The sequence below is a fragment of the Nyctereutes procyonoides genome, unplaced genomic scaffold (assembly GCF_905146905.1).
Source record: "Nyctereutes procyonoides isolate TBG_1078 unplaced genomic scaffold, NYPRO_anot_genome, whole genome shotgun sequence".
NCBI lineage: Eukaryota > Metazoa > Chordata > Mammalia > Carnivora > Canidae > Nyctereutes > Nyctereutes procyonoides.
The window spans coordinates 35,618,016-35,632,480 of NW_026575042.1; the positions used below are offsets into that span (position 1 = coordinate 35,618,016).

Sequence of the window (14,465 nt, forward strand, 5' to 3'; positions counted from 1 at the left end):
TTTTCCCACCTATTTTCTTTCCTTTCCCCTTTATTCCCTTTCACTATTTTTTCATATTCCCTGTATGAGTGAAACCGTATAATGTTTGTCCTTCTCCGATTGACTTACTTCACTCAGCATAATACCCTCCAGTTCCATCCACGTCGAAGCAAATGGTGGGTATTTGTCATTTCTAATAGCTGAGGAATATTCCTTTGTATACATAGACCACATCTTCTTTATCCATTCATCTTTCAATGGACACTGAGGCTCCTTCCACAGTGTGGCTATTGTGGACATTTCTGCTATAAACATTGGGGTGCAGGTGTCTCGATCTTTCACTGCATCTGTATCTTTGGGGTAAATCCCCAGCAGTGCAATTGCTGGGTGGTAGGGTAGCTCTATTTTAACTCTTTGAGGAACCTCCACACAGTTTTCCAGAGTGGCTGCACCAGTTCACAGTCCCACCAACAGTGTAAGAGGGTTCCCTTTTCTCCGCATCCTCTCCAACATTTGTGGTTTCCTGCCTTGTTAATTTTCCCCATTCTCACTGGTGTGAGGTGGTATCTCATTGTGGTTTTGATTTGTATTTCCCTGATGGCAAGGGATGTGGAGCATTTTCTCATGTGCTTGTTGGCCATGTGTAGGTCTTCTTTGGAGAAATTTATGTCTTTTGCCCATTTCATGATTGGATTGTCTGTTTCTTTGCTGTTGAGTTTCAAAAGTTCTTTATAGATCTTGGATACTAGCCCTTTATCTGATATGTCACTTGCAAATATCTTCTCCCATTCTGTAGGTTGTCTTTTAGTTTTGTTGACTGTATCCTTTGCTGTGCAAAAGCTTCTTATCTTGATGAAGTCCCAATAGTTCATTTTTTGCTTTTGTTTCCCTTGCCTTCATAGATGTATTTTTTTTAAGATTTATTTATTTATGATAGACATAGAGAGAGAGAGAGAGAGGCAGAGACACGGGAGGAGGGAGAAGCAGGCCCATGCTGGGAGCCTGACGTGGGACTCGATCCCGGGACTCCAGGATCGCACCCTGGGCCAAAGGCAGACGCTAAACCGTTGAGCCACCCAGGAATCCCCTTCATAGATGTATCTTGCAAGAAGTTGCTGTGGTCAAGTTCAAAAAAGGTGTTGCCTGTGTTCTCCTCTAGGATTTTGATAGATTCTTGTCTCACATTTAGATCTTTCATCCATTTTGAGTTTATCTTTGCATATAGTGTAAGAGAATGGTCTAGTTTCATTCTGCACGTGGCTGTCCAATTTTCCCAGCACCATTTATTGAAGAGACTGTCCTTTTTCCAGTGGATAATCTTTCCTGCTTTGTCAAATATTAGTTGACCACAGAATTGAGGGCCAATTTCTGGGTTCTCTATTCTGTTGCATTGATCTATGTGTCTGGTTTTGTGCCAGTACCACACTGTCTTGATGATCACAGCTTTGTAGTACAACCTGAAATCTGGCCTTGTGATGCTCCTGGCTCTGGTTTTCTTTCTTTTTTTTTTCCATATCATTATTTTTAATGTCCAATGTTTATAATATGAGGGCCGGGGCTTTCTCCTCAAGTTTATAAATTTTCAATTGGCTTGTGAGGCCAATAGGGTTACTTCTACTTGACTAATTTGGTTTCTGGGAAGACTTCATTCAGGTTCTCAATGGTCATCTGATCAAATGGAATTATGTTCTTCATCTTCTCCAGATCTTTTTCGTATTCTTCAATCCTGGCCTTTGAGAGGGACAAAAACTCAGCACAGCTTTTCACATCTTTTTCCTCAGCATCCACCTGGACAGTGTATTTATCCTCTGGCACAGGAATCTTCAGGGCATTAAACTTCTTCTCAAAGTCATCTACCAAGCAGCCTTTGCTACATTGGCCTTGTAGTAAGCCCAGTCGATAGCAGGTGGTTTCTCAGGAAGAGTAGCCAACCTGGAGGTAAGCATCTCATTCCAGGATTTCAGGGAGTTGGCAATGGCCTTCTGGTTTCGGGGTATGATCTCCCCAAAAGCTACCCAGTTAATGGTTTTTAGAGCAAGTTTTCGCCCAGCCATCTTGAGATCCTTCACCGACCCTGGCGGCCCACAGTCCACACCTGGCTCTGGTTTTCTTTTTCAATATTCCCCTGGCTATTCAGGGTCTTTTCTGATTCCACACAAATCTTAAGATTACAAAATGGTGATATTCTAATTCTGTTATTCCTTCTTCATTAATTAACTGGATTATTCCTTTTAAAAATATTTTATTTATTTTTTCATTAGAGATACACAGACAGAGGCAGAGACATAGGCAGAGGAAGAAGCAGGATCCCTGCGGGAAGCCCAATGCAGGACTCAATCGCAGGACCCCAGGATTATGACCTGAGCCAAAGGCAGATGGTCAATCACTGAGGTACCCTGGTACCCCCTAACTGGACTATTCCTTTTTTTTTTTAAGATTTTATTTATTTATTCATGAGACACACACACACACACACACACACACACACACACAGAGAGAGAGAGAGAGAGAGAGAGAGAGGCAGAGGGAGAAACAGGCTCCATGTAGGGAGCCTGACGTGGGATTCGATCCTGGGTCTCCAGGATCACGCCCTGGGCCGAAGGTGGCGCTAAACCGCTGACCCGTCGAAGCAAATGGTGGGTATTTGTCATTTCTAATGGCTGAGGAATATTCCATTGTATACATAGACCACATCTTCTTTATCCATTCATCTTTCAATGGACACTGAGGCTCCTTCCACAGTGTGGCTATTGTGGACATTGCTGCTATAAACATTGGGGTGCAGGTTAGGGCTGCCCCTAACTGGACTATTCCTAAAAGAGAAACTTCTCTTTATCAACCGTCTGCCTTCCCTGAGGTAGAATCCTTCAAGGACAGGCAGGATGAGTGATGGATTCTTCTTATATTTAATGACAGTGACAGTGGGACTCTATGTGATCATTTAGGAAATGGCTGATTTTGTGGGTCCTGAAAGATATTAGGCAGTGTTTTCCATTCAAAAGCAGAAAGGAAGAAAAGGAAGAAATGAATAGATGCACCAACTCCCTAATCACATCATTTGTTTCTTCACACACATTTGTTGGACCCTTTTCTACGCACTGGCTGTTCTGGGTGTGGGGATGCTGGGAGGAGCAATGCATGATTTCTAAATGCCCATGGGGAGCTCCAGGTGACAAGTACACAGCCTGAACACAGCTCCCCCAAACCAAGACACAGGCGCCATAGGAGGGAAGATGAAGAAAGGAAGGATTTCTGCCTGGGTAATCTGGGAAGGCCTAATGGGTAAAGGTCAGGCCCCTCAGGGGAGGCCCCAGTAGGGCTGAGCTGCTCATCAATACCACTGCAGGTGCTGGGGGCCAGAGGACAGCATGCTGTTGCTCTAATCAAGAGGTACTTTCAACTGTGTGTGCCTGTCAGATGCCCAGGGAAATACCGAGTGCTCTGGTGGACATAAGAAATTTGAACCACAATAGATCAAGCACTGGGTGTAATTCAACAATTTTTTTTCCCAACAAATGTTCGAATGTTTATCGTGTACTCCAGAAGCAGGCTCTGCAGGTGAGTTGGGCACGCTCCCTACCTCCAACAGGCCATTTGACCATCTTGGCAGGTTCACGTTCTAGGTGCTCTGTGTTCCCGTATACCCCTCCTCTCACCCCAAACTAGAGGTGCATTCTTAGTCATGTGGGCCTTCTGTCTGCCCTGCTAGGGCATGGTAACGGTGACTTACCCATCTGCATCTTCTCAGCTGCTTACTGTTCATTCTTCAAGTTGGCTCATCACTTCTTGGAGGTCTTCCCTGGCCCAGTCCATTGGCAGGATAGGTTGGGTATTAGAGTTCTCATGGCACTTTGTCTGTGTTTCCTTGTATCTCAGCAATTATTACTCTCCTTTGTAATTTATCTTTCTTTTCTCTTTTCTTTTTTTAAAGTAGACCCCATGCCCAGTGTGGAATCCAACACGGGGCTTGAACTCATAACCCTGAGATCAAGACCTGAGCTGAGACCAGGAGTTGCAGGCTTAACCGAATGAGCCACCCAGGTGCCCTATATATCTTTTGAATTGATTTTTTCCCCCGTCTTCTACTAGACTGTGAACTCTCTGAGGGCAGTGGTTGTGTTCTTCATATCTTTGTATACGAGTGCCTGATGTATCTGTGTGTCTGGCCGAAAATGTTAAATGAATGCCTGTAATTCCGTCAGTGCTTCTTTCTTACAGGTGAAGACTAGTCTGAGAAAAGACTATACACTCAAATATTGTAAGTCATTGACACTTTAGTATGAATTGCTCCGTGATTTAATTACAGTTCTGTGAGAGGCAGACGCTGGGAGTGGGAAGGAAGCTAGGACTAGTGAGGCTCCAAATCTAAGCTCCAAATGTGCGTGTTCAGTGAAGAGGAGGGGAATTGAGGGTAGGCGAGGGTCCTGGGAGGCTCTAGGGCAAAGGCAACGTCCCCACAGGCTCTGGAGCGTGGGAAGTCCGGGTGTGCCAGGCCTGCCGGCGCACTAGGGTGCAGGACGCGGACCAGGCGCCCCGCGTCCCATCGGGCCGGAAACGGGGCTCGCCCGAGCGCGGGGGGCTTCCTCGCTTTGTGCCGCGCCACTTCCCCGCCGAGGCCCGCCGGAAGCGGCGGCCGGCGGTCGGGCCCGCGGGCGCGCTCTCGCCCCGCCGCGCTCAGGAAGCCCGCGGGAGCCGGGGCCCCGCTCGCCGCGCCCCACCGCGCAGGCCTGGCGCCCGGGCCGCGGGGCGCACGGGGGCGCACGGGGACGCGCGGGGCCGGGGGGCCTGCAACGCGGTCGCCTGCCGCCGTCCTGCCTCCCGGGTGCCCTCGGCGAGCCCCGCGGGCTTTCCCACCGTCCGCCCCCGCACCCCCCCCCCCCCGCCAGCCCTCACCGCCTCCCCCTGCTAAGCGGGCTTGGGATGCCCGTCCCCGGAGGGACTGGAGCAAACGTCCAGAGGTGGGGGCGGGGGGCTCCGACGGCAGCTTCGGTGCGGCCGGGTCTGGAGACGTTTCTTTTTTTATATTTTATTTTATTTTATTTTATTTTATTTTATTTTATTTATTTTATTTATTTTATTTTTTATTTATTTTATTTTATTTTATTTATTCATTTTATTTTTTATATTTTATTTTCTTTATTTATTTTATTTTTTTATGTTTTGTTTTATTTTTTATTATTTAATTTAATAATTTATTTTATTTTATTCTGTTTCATTTTATTTATTTATTTTATTTATATTTTTTTAATATTTTATTTTTATTTTTTTATTATTTTGTTTTATTTTATTATTTTTATTTTTTATATTTATTTTATTTTATTTTATTTTATTTTATTTTATTTTATTTTATTTTAATTATTTTTTTTTTTCCGGAGACGTTTCCCCAGGGGCTTTTAAGGCCCAAAGAGGGTCCTGCGGAGGCGTTCTTTGGGGAGGGGCAGCACTGGCCCCCAGGTGAAGTCCACGTGTAGGGAACACCTGGCGTGGGAATGGCTGGTTCTTCCTCACAGGCCTGCCTGAGCCCTCGTTGCCTTTCTTTCTTTTCTTTTCCTTTCTTTTCTTTCATTTGAGAGAGAGCGCGAGAGAGCACGCCAGTGACAAAAAGGAAGAGAATCCTCAAGCAGCGAGCACGGAGCCCTATGCCGGCTGGACCTTAGGACCCTGAGCGCATGACCCCCGTGGAAATCCAAGAGTTGGGAAATCAGGGGTCCCAGGCTTAACCGACTGAGCCATCCAAGTGCCCAGGCCCTAGTTTTCAATGAGAAATGGGTGCCCACGGGTTGTGGCACAGGCAAAGGCTTCCAGGACACTTACGTGTCAAGGGATGGTCTTTTTTTTTTTTTTTTTTTTTATGATAGAGAGAGAGAGAGAGAGAGAGGCAGAGACACAGGCAGAGGGAGAAGCAGGCCCCATGCACGGGAGCCGGACGTGGGATTTGATCCCGGGTCTCCAGGATCGTGCCCTGGGCCAAAGGCAGGCGCTAAACCACTGCTCCACCCAGGGATCCTGGGATGGTCTTTTCTTAATCTGAATAGTATACGAAGAGGAAACACAATCATGTGGGCTTGAGTGTGCTCATGCACACAGTTGCACATACATGCTGCACGCTTGTATGCTCACACTTCTACACACAGTTGTGCACACAGGTGCACCAGTGTCTTCCCTGGTCTGTGTGCAGGGTGCGCAGACACACCCCTTTTGTGTCCAGGTTGAGTCTTAGGAAATTGGTCCATCCAGAATGCCTATTACATATGGCAGTCTGTATTTGCCGAATGCTTCCCAATATTTCTTTATCTTTCAGGTCTGGGAAGGAGATTTCTGTTAAGATCCCACCAGATTTTCTTTGACTTATGGGGTTTGGGGCAAAATTGTGTGTGTGTGTGTGTGTGTGTGTGTGTGTGTGTGTGTTTTCCCAAACTTTAAACTATAGGAGCCATCTGGCATCTGGAAGGAGGTCTCTGCCACATATGTGGGTTTGCTTGAGCCTGCTGCCCCCCTCCCCCGCCCCCCAAGACTACCTTTAGGTGCCTCTCCATGGTTGTAGAATTTGTTATTCATTCATGAATTCAGATGAACTTATCTAAGCATCTCCTCTGAACTGGCCCTTTGCTAGGTCTGGGGATCTAGAGAAGAAAGTTTTGTTCTTGCCCTTGGAGGACAGCAGTTTAGTGGGGAGTTGGATAAACAAACAAATGCAAATATGGTTGATAAGAACTCTGATGTGGGAAGGTCAAGGCTTTGGGAATTGGGGGTATTCTTTCTGGAGGAGGTGATGCTGAGGCTAAATCTTGAGGGATGAGTAAGAGCCAGGGAAGGTGTGGGGAGGGCATTCCAGTAAGACATTTGTATGTAAAGGCCCAGAGCTGAGGGAGGGAGTGATGCTCTCTGAGGACCCCAGTGGCTAGGTTTAGCAGTATCCAGTGTGGGGGAGGGGCAGTGGGCACTGGGCTGTGAGGCTGGACAGCTTGATAAGGTCTATAACACTGAAGGCTGAAAGTACCTCCCCGAGGGACTTAGACTTCATTCTGAGGCCACTGGAGGTGTTCAATGGGAGTGGAAGGGAGGACTTGTGTGCTGGGAAGATGATTCTGACTGCAGTGTGATGAGTCCAGGAAAGAGATGATGGGCCTGCACTAAGGAAGGAGCAGGTGGACGGAGACAAGGGCACACCCTGAGAGCCATTTAAGAAGTGGAATCTGGGCAGCCCAGGTGGCTCAGTGGTTTAGTGCCGCCTTCAGTTCAGGGCGTGGTCCTGGAGACCCGGGATCAAGTCCCATGTCAGGCTCCCTGCATGGAGCCTGCTTCTCCCTCTGCCTGTGTCTCTGCCTCTCTCTCTCCCCCCCTCTGTGTTTCTCATGAATAAATAAATAAAATCTTAAAAAAAAAAAAAGAAGTGGAATCTGTGAGACTGGACTGAGTGGAGGTGGAGGGCTGGGGGAGTCAGAACCACTCCCAGTTTCTGGCTTGGGCCGCTGGATGTAGTGTTTGGCCATTCCCTGAGGCAGGAAAGGCTGGAGGCACAGGCTTCTTGGCTCAGATGATTGTGTGGAACATGCTGCATTTGAGGTGCCTGAGGGGCATTCAGGTCATGATGTCTGGAAGGTACTGGGACACACAAACCTGGCCTCAGGAGAGAGGTGGGGCAGGATGAAGTCACGCAGGAAAGGTGTGGGGAGAGAAAAGTGAACATTGAAGGAGATGGGTGGGTAGAATGGGGAGCCTGGAATTTGCCTGAGTGGGAGCAGCCAAAGAAGCTGGAGGTCACCAAGGGTGTGACCTTGGGAAGAAGTTGGTCAGGCTTGCTCAGGGCCCTCCCTCCACCTACCCTCTCTGGTTCCCTGGAGCCTTGGGCACCTGGCCCCTAATGGAGTGATTGGTGTTCCAGTGGTGACAGAGTCTCTGTGATGGAGAAAATTCAGATGCTGTGTAGACTAGGTGTGAGACTAATGTGGGGACTTCTTATGTACTTTAAAAAATACTCCTAGTTCCTATTTATGCAAGTCTTTTTTTAAAATTTTTTATTTATGTAACTCTTATGAGGTACCGGTTATACACACTATTACATGTGGTCTTTTTTTTTTTTTTTTTAAGACTTATTTATTTGTTCATGAGAGACACAGAGAGAGAGAGAGGCAGACACAGGCAGAGGGAGAAGCAGGCTCCATGCAGGGAGCCTCATGTGGGACTCCATCCTGGATCCTGTGAGCCGAAGGCAGATACTTGACCGCTGAGCCACTCAGGCCTCCCTATGTGTGATCTTTAAACAACTCTTTTCAGATAGTGTTTTCTCTACTTCACAAATGCGTAAACTGCAGCTCAGAGAAGTTAAATGTCTTGCCTAAGGTCCTATGGCTGATAGAACTGGAGCTGGGATGTGGCATCAGGTCTCTTTGCTTTATGTGACCCCCATTTTTTTGGTTTTGTTTTTTGTATTTTACTGCGCTCTGCTTTTTTCCTAAGTGCACATTCCGTGGTGGCTGCCTCCCGGATTGGCATCTGAGGCTGGCCTCTCTTGCCCACACCCTTCAAACCTCCAGGCCACGGGGACTTCAGAGGAGGCCTGTATCCCAGATTAGCCCTAAAGACAACATGCTCCTGAAGAAGAAAGAGGAGGTCTAGGCACAGCCAAGGCCTGTGATGGGAAGGGCTTCCCGAGAACCAGTGGGGAACTTCCTCCTGGAAAAGCCATGAGAGGGGCAGTTCCTCTCCTGGGCCAGGCATCAGGGAGTCAGGGCCCCAGCTGTTCCTGCCCAGCCGCCCGCAGCCCTGAGCGCCCACCGGAGACAGGAGGCCCTGCCTGCTTGCTGCCCATTGTCCCGGCACCACAGCGCCGCTTCCCATGCGCCTCCTGTTTATACAGGAAGCCCCTGCTCTGGGATGCCACCTCCCAATCCTGATGGCTGGATGCAGGCTTGAATTCCTCCCAGGCAACCCCCGTGAGCGAGGACTAGAGGGAGTTATCACTGCTCAGTGACTTTAAGAATTAGTACAGCAGGGTGGGGAAAAGCATGGCCTTGCTCTGTGGCTGTGGTGGGCTTGGATCGGACCACTCATTAGTAGCCAGACCTGGGGCATTCACACCAGCTCTATGAGTGCAGGTTCCTCTTCTGCAACATGGGGAGTATTATTCCGACTTATCTCACAGGTTTGATGTAAAAGGATAAATGAAATATAGAAGTAGGGATCCCTGGGTGGCGCAGCGGTTTGGCGCCTGCCTTTGGCCCAGGGCACGATCCTGGAGACCCGGGATCGAATCCCACGTCGGGCTCCCGGTGCATGGAGCCTGCTTCTCCCTCTGCCTGTGTCTCTGCCTCTCTCACTCTCTCTGTGACTATCATAAATAAATAAAAATTAAAAAAAAAAAAGAAATATAGAAGTAAAGTATCTGGAACACAGTATATATGCTTGGTAAATTATAGATTTTGCTGTTGTCATTACTTGTTCTTCTCACTTGTAGTTGTGCCAGATTTCGGCTGTGTTTCAATTGCAGGGGATAGTTTTTTTTTTTTTTTTTAGATTTTATTTATTTATTCATGAGAGACACACACACACACACAGAGAGAGGCAGAGACAGGCAGAGGGAGAAGCAGGCTCCTCGCAGGGAGCCCGACGAGGGACTCAATCCCAGGACCTCAGGATCACGACCTGAGCCAAAGGCAGACGCTCAACCACTGAGCCACCTGGGGGCCTCACAGATGACAGTTTTAAAATATGGCCTCCAAGTTCTGTGACACTTTTCCCTTTGAGAGGTAGGGTCTATGCACCCTCTCTTTGGATCTGGGTGGGCTTATCACTACCCTGACCAAAATGGCACAGTAGAAGTGACACTGAGCAATTTCTCAGACTTTGGTTGTTGGAACATTTATACTTGGAGCCCTAAATCACCATGCAACAATCTAACTATCCTGGGGGTGCCTGGCTGGCTCAGTCAGTAGAACATGTGACTCTTGCTCTCAGGGCTGTGGAGTTCAAGGCCCACATTGGGCATGGAGCTAAATAAATAAATAAATAAATAAATAAATAAATAAATAAATAAATAAATAAATAAATTCTGAGTACTCTGGAGTTTGGTGGGCAATAAGGGCATTCTTCTTGGAAGAAGCAGGTGGAAATTTTTTTTTCCATTTCAACAAAAACTAAGTTTCAGAATGGTAGTCTGCACTCAAATTAGAATTTCCTGTGCCACCCACAGAAGATGATAAAAATCAGAAAGATAAAATGACGAAACAGAGCTGCATTAAAAAAATTTTTTTTTATTTATTTGAGCGCGCGCGCGAGAGAGAGTAGAGAGAGTGTCAGGCAGAGGGAGAAGCAGGCTCCCCACTGAGCAGGGAGTCCAATGTGGGGCTTGATTCCAGGACTCTGGGATCATGCCCTGACCCAAAGGCAGACGCCCAGAGACACCTGGGTGGCTCAGTGGTTGAGCATCTGCCTTTGGCTCCGGGCCTGCTCCCAGAGTCCTGGGACTGAGTCCCGCATCGGGCTCTCTGCATGAAGCCTGCTTCTCCCTCTTCCTATGTCTCTGTGTCTCCCGTGAATAGATAAATTATTTTTTTTAAATATTTCATTTAGGGATCCCTGGGTGGCGCAGCGGTTTGGCGCTTGCCTTTGGCCCAGGGCACGATCCTGGAGACCCGGGATCGAATCCCACGTCGGGCTCCCGGTGCGCGGAGTCTGCTTCTCCCTCTGCCTGTGTCTCTGCCTCTCTCTCTCTCACTGTGTGACTATCATAAATAAATAAAAAAATTTAAAAAAAAATAAATATTTCATTTATTCATGAGAGACACACACAGAGAGAGGCAGAGACACAGGCAGAGGGAGAAGCAGGCACCATGCAGGGAGCCCAACGTTGGACTTGATCCCAGGTCTCCAGAATCACACCCTGGGCTGAAGGTGGCGCCAAACCGCTAAGCCACCCGGGCTGGCCCAATAAATTCTTTAAAAACAAAACAAAACCAAAGGCAGATGCCCAACTGACTGAGCCACCCAGGTGCCCCAGAGTTGTGTTTTTTATGAAGAGATACTCTTGGTAGATCAGTAATGATAAACATTCTTGGAGTAGAGAAGTAACTAAAATGTGACAACAACAAGCTGAAGTGCTTCTGAGTTCATGCTGGAAACATGTGGAATTATGTCTCAGAACAGGTGCACCCCATCAAGAATCACCAACCAATAAACATTTGTCAAGCACTTACTATGTGCTAAGACTCTGTCACTATTATCTGTGCATTCTACAGTTGTTGCTTGTTCAGAGTTACCTGAATGTTTCTGTTTTCTTTGCTCACGTTTCCTTCCTTATGAGTTCAATTTTCTTCTTCCTGAAGTAGATGGTTTCATAATGCTTTCACCAAAAGTCTATGGGTAGTAAGTCTTTTGCTGAAATTTAAAAATTTCATTCTCCCTCTTAAATGTTAATATAGCTGGATATAGAACACTGAAGTTGACATTTTTCATTAGCACTGGAATATAGCTGGAATATTCAATTACTTTCTGGCATCTGTAGAGAAGTTGAGAAGCCTGTAGTAAACCCAATTGTTCCTTTGTAGATAATGTGTCTATTCTCTCCATTGCTTTTAAGGTTTTATTTTGGTGGTCTGAAATTTTAATATGATGTGCATGGAGTTGTTTTTATATAATTTAGCTTGGGGATTGGAGTGATTTTTCCTTATGAAGATTCATATTTTTTTATCATTATTGAGAATTCTTGGTTGTTATATGTTTTAATATTACTTATCCTCCATTCCTTTTGTTCTTTCCTATTACATATTTATCAAACCTTCTCATTTTCCCTTTCTTTTCTCTTAATTATCTTTCATACATCCCATTGCTTTCTTTTTCTTTGCAATCTTATGAGTGATTTCCTCCTGTTTCTAATTCAGTAATTCTTTTTTGTCTCCATCTAACCTACAACTAGACTCATGTAATAAATTTTTTTAATGATATCAATTTTAATTTTGCATTTCTAGAAGTTTTATTTGGTTCCTCAGAAAACCTGTCTGGTATTTCATTATGGTTTCCATTTCTTCTCTTTTCCTTTTTTATTATTTTAAATATGTGATTTTATTTTCTCTCAGGATGTTCAGTTATCAGAGGCTCTTGATAGGCCATTTCTCCTGTTTGTTGTGTCTGAAAGCTCTTGTTCATGGTAAACTTTTTTTTTTTTGTACGATTTGCCATTTTTATTGGTGATTTCTTTCCCTGTGGGACTTCTGTACTTCCTGAGTTGTAGGAATGACCCTACAGAGAGGTTCTATTTTGCTTGTATTTTATGTATTTGTTAACTATTTGACTTGGCATATCTGCACGATGTAGGTTGTGTATGTCCAACTCTGAACCATCACCTGGTGTAAGCTTGGTGTTTGTTTGTTTGTTTGTTTTTTTAAGCTTGGTGTTTTGCTTCTCATGGTAGACCAGGAAGAGACTCTCTGTCTCTGGGCTGCTGGGGGAGTTTCCTAGCCATCTTTTCACTAAGGGTGAAGCTCTTCCGAAGTCCTGACTTTAGGTAGGATACTCCTAATTTAAATTGAATGATCCTGAAGCCCTGTCTCTAATCCCTGTAAGGTGGTGAGAACTGAAGCTTCTCATCTTTAGAGATAGTTTCCAGCCTGTAAGCCCTCTGCCCCCTATTTAAAGAGTTAGCTAATGTGTTCTTCCGGCTTTCAGTTCCCTCTGTTTCTGGTATCCTGGGATTTCTCTTTCTTGAGAGCTAGAAGTTGAAAAAATGGATATTTTAAAGTTATTTTTAAATCTAGAATTTCTGTGAGATTGAAATGGAAGACTTTTTTTTTCTCTATAGCTTTTGGTCACAATGAACTTTTCCAAGCCCCATCATCCTCACAAGAACTCTGTGACAGAGATGTTATTCATCAGCTTTCTTTCATGTGTTACGAGATTGAGACTTGGCAAGTTTAAGAGTTGTCCTAGATTAGACAGGTAGGAAATGGCCTTGGCAAGATTTGAACCCAAGTTTCTCTGATTCCCCTACCCTGGCATGTAGGAAGTTATGAGTTGACATAGAGAACTCATAACTCCCTTCCCCCTCAGTCATTTTGTTATGAAAATCTTAACATAATACATATACTATCCACCCAGGCTCTGTAATTATCATTTTTCTGTATTTGCTTTATTAATAGATCTATCCATTTACCTATCCTCTCTCTCTTTAAAAAAGATTTATTTATTTTAGAGAGAGAGAGAGTGGCGGGGTGGGACAGGGCAGAGAGAGTGGGAGAGAGAGAATCTTGAGCAGACTCCCTGCTGAGCATGGACCGCGACGTGCGGCTCAATCTCACAACCCTGAGATTATGACCTGAGCCCAAATCAGGAGTCAGATGCTTAACTACCTGAGCCACCCAGGTGCCCCTCATTTACCCATCCTTCTATTCATCCATCTACCCATCTTACATTTTGATACATTTCAAAAGAAGTCTCAGGCATTAGTATACTCCATTCCTAAACAGTTCAACATGCATATCATTAACTAGAATTAAATATTTGTTTATGGTTTTTTCCCCCACTAGTTACAAAAGAGCCAATATTAGCTTTACCATCCATGAGTTTTGATTAATGCATACACCTGTGTAATGCAAACCCATGCCAAGATGCAGAACATTATCACCTCTGTAAGACGTTCTCTCCTACCCCTTCTCAGTCAATCTTGGCACTTACCCAGAGGTAACCACTCTTTTGCTGTCCCCCCCCCAAAAATAACTAGTTTTCCCTGTTCTAAAGATTCATGTAAATGGATTCTTTTATTTTTAGAAAAGATTTTATTTGTTCATGAGAGATACACAGGGAGAAGCAGAGACATAGGCAGAGGGAGAAACAGGCTTCTCGCAGGGGACCTGATGTGGGACTCCATCCCTGGACCCAGGATCACACCCTGAGCTGAAGGCAGATGCTCAACTGCTGAGCCACCCAGGCATCTTTCATATAAATGGATTCTTATCAGGTATACTTTTTTAGGTAAGTATTCTTTCATTCAGTATAATGATGTTGAGATTGACTCACGGTGTGCATGTGTGTGTGTTATCAATAGTATGTTAACTTTTATTGCTGAATAGTAGCTCATTGTTTGGCCATAACACAGTTTATCCATTTTTCTATTGTCAAGCACCTGATCTGAATTCAGTTTTTGGAGATCATGATAAAGTTGCTAAAACATTTTAATAAATACTGTTGTTGTAACAGTTTTTCTTTCTTTCTTTCTTTCTTTCTTTCTTTCTTTCTTTCTTTCTTTCTTTCTTTCTTTCTTTCTTTCTTTCTTTCTTTCTGAGAGTGAGTGAGCATGCATGTGTGAGTGGGTGGGGGTGGGCAGAGGGACAGGAGGGAGAAAATCCTAAGCAGACTCCAAGCTCAGTGTGTGGAGCCCTACACATGGAACTTGATCTCATGACCCGGAGAACATGATCTGAGTTGAAATCAAGTGTTGGACATTTAATGGACTGAACCACTCAGGTGTCCCATTATAACAGTTTCTGTGACAC

At 45.3% G+C, this 14,465-nt stretch overlaps 1 pseudogene; it reads right to left on the minus strand.

The window, feature by feature from the left end:
* Positions 1 to 1,551: 1,551 nt before the first annotated feature.
* LOC129506879 (ATP synthase subunit d, mitochondrial-like) lies at positions 1,552 to 2,033 on the minus strand (annotated as a pseudogene).
* Positions 2,034 to 14,465: the final 12,432 nt, after the last annotated feature.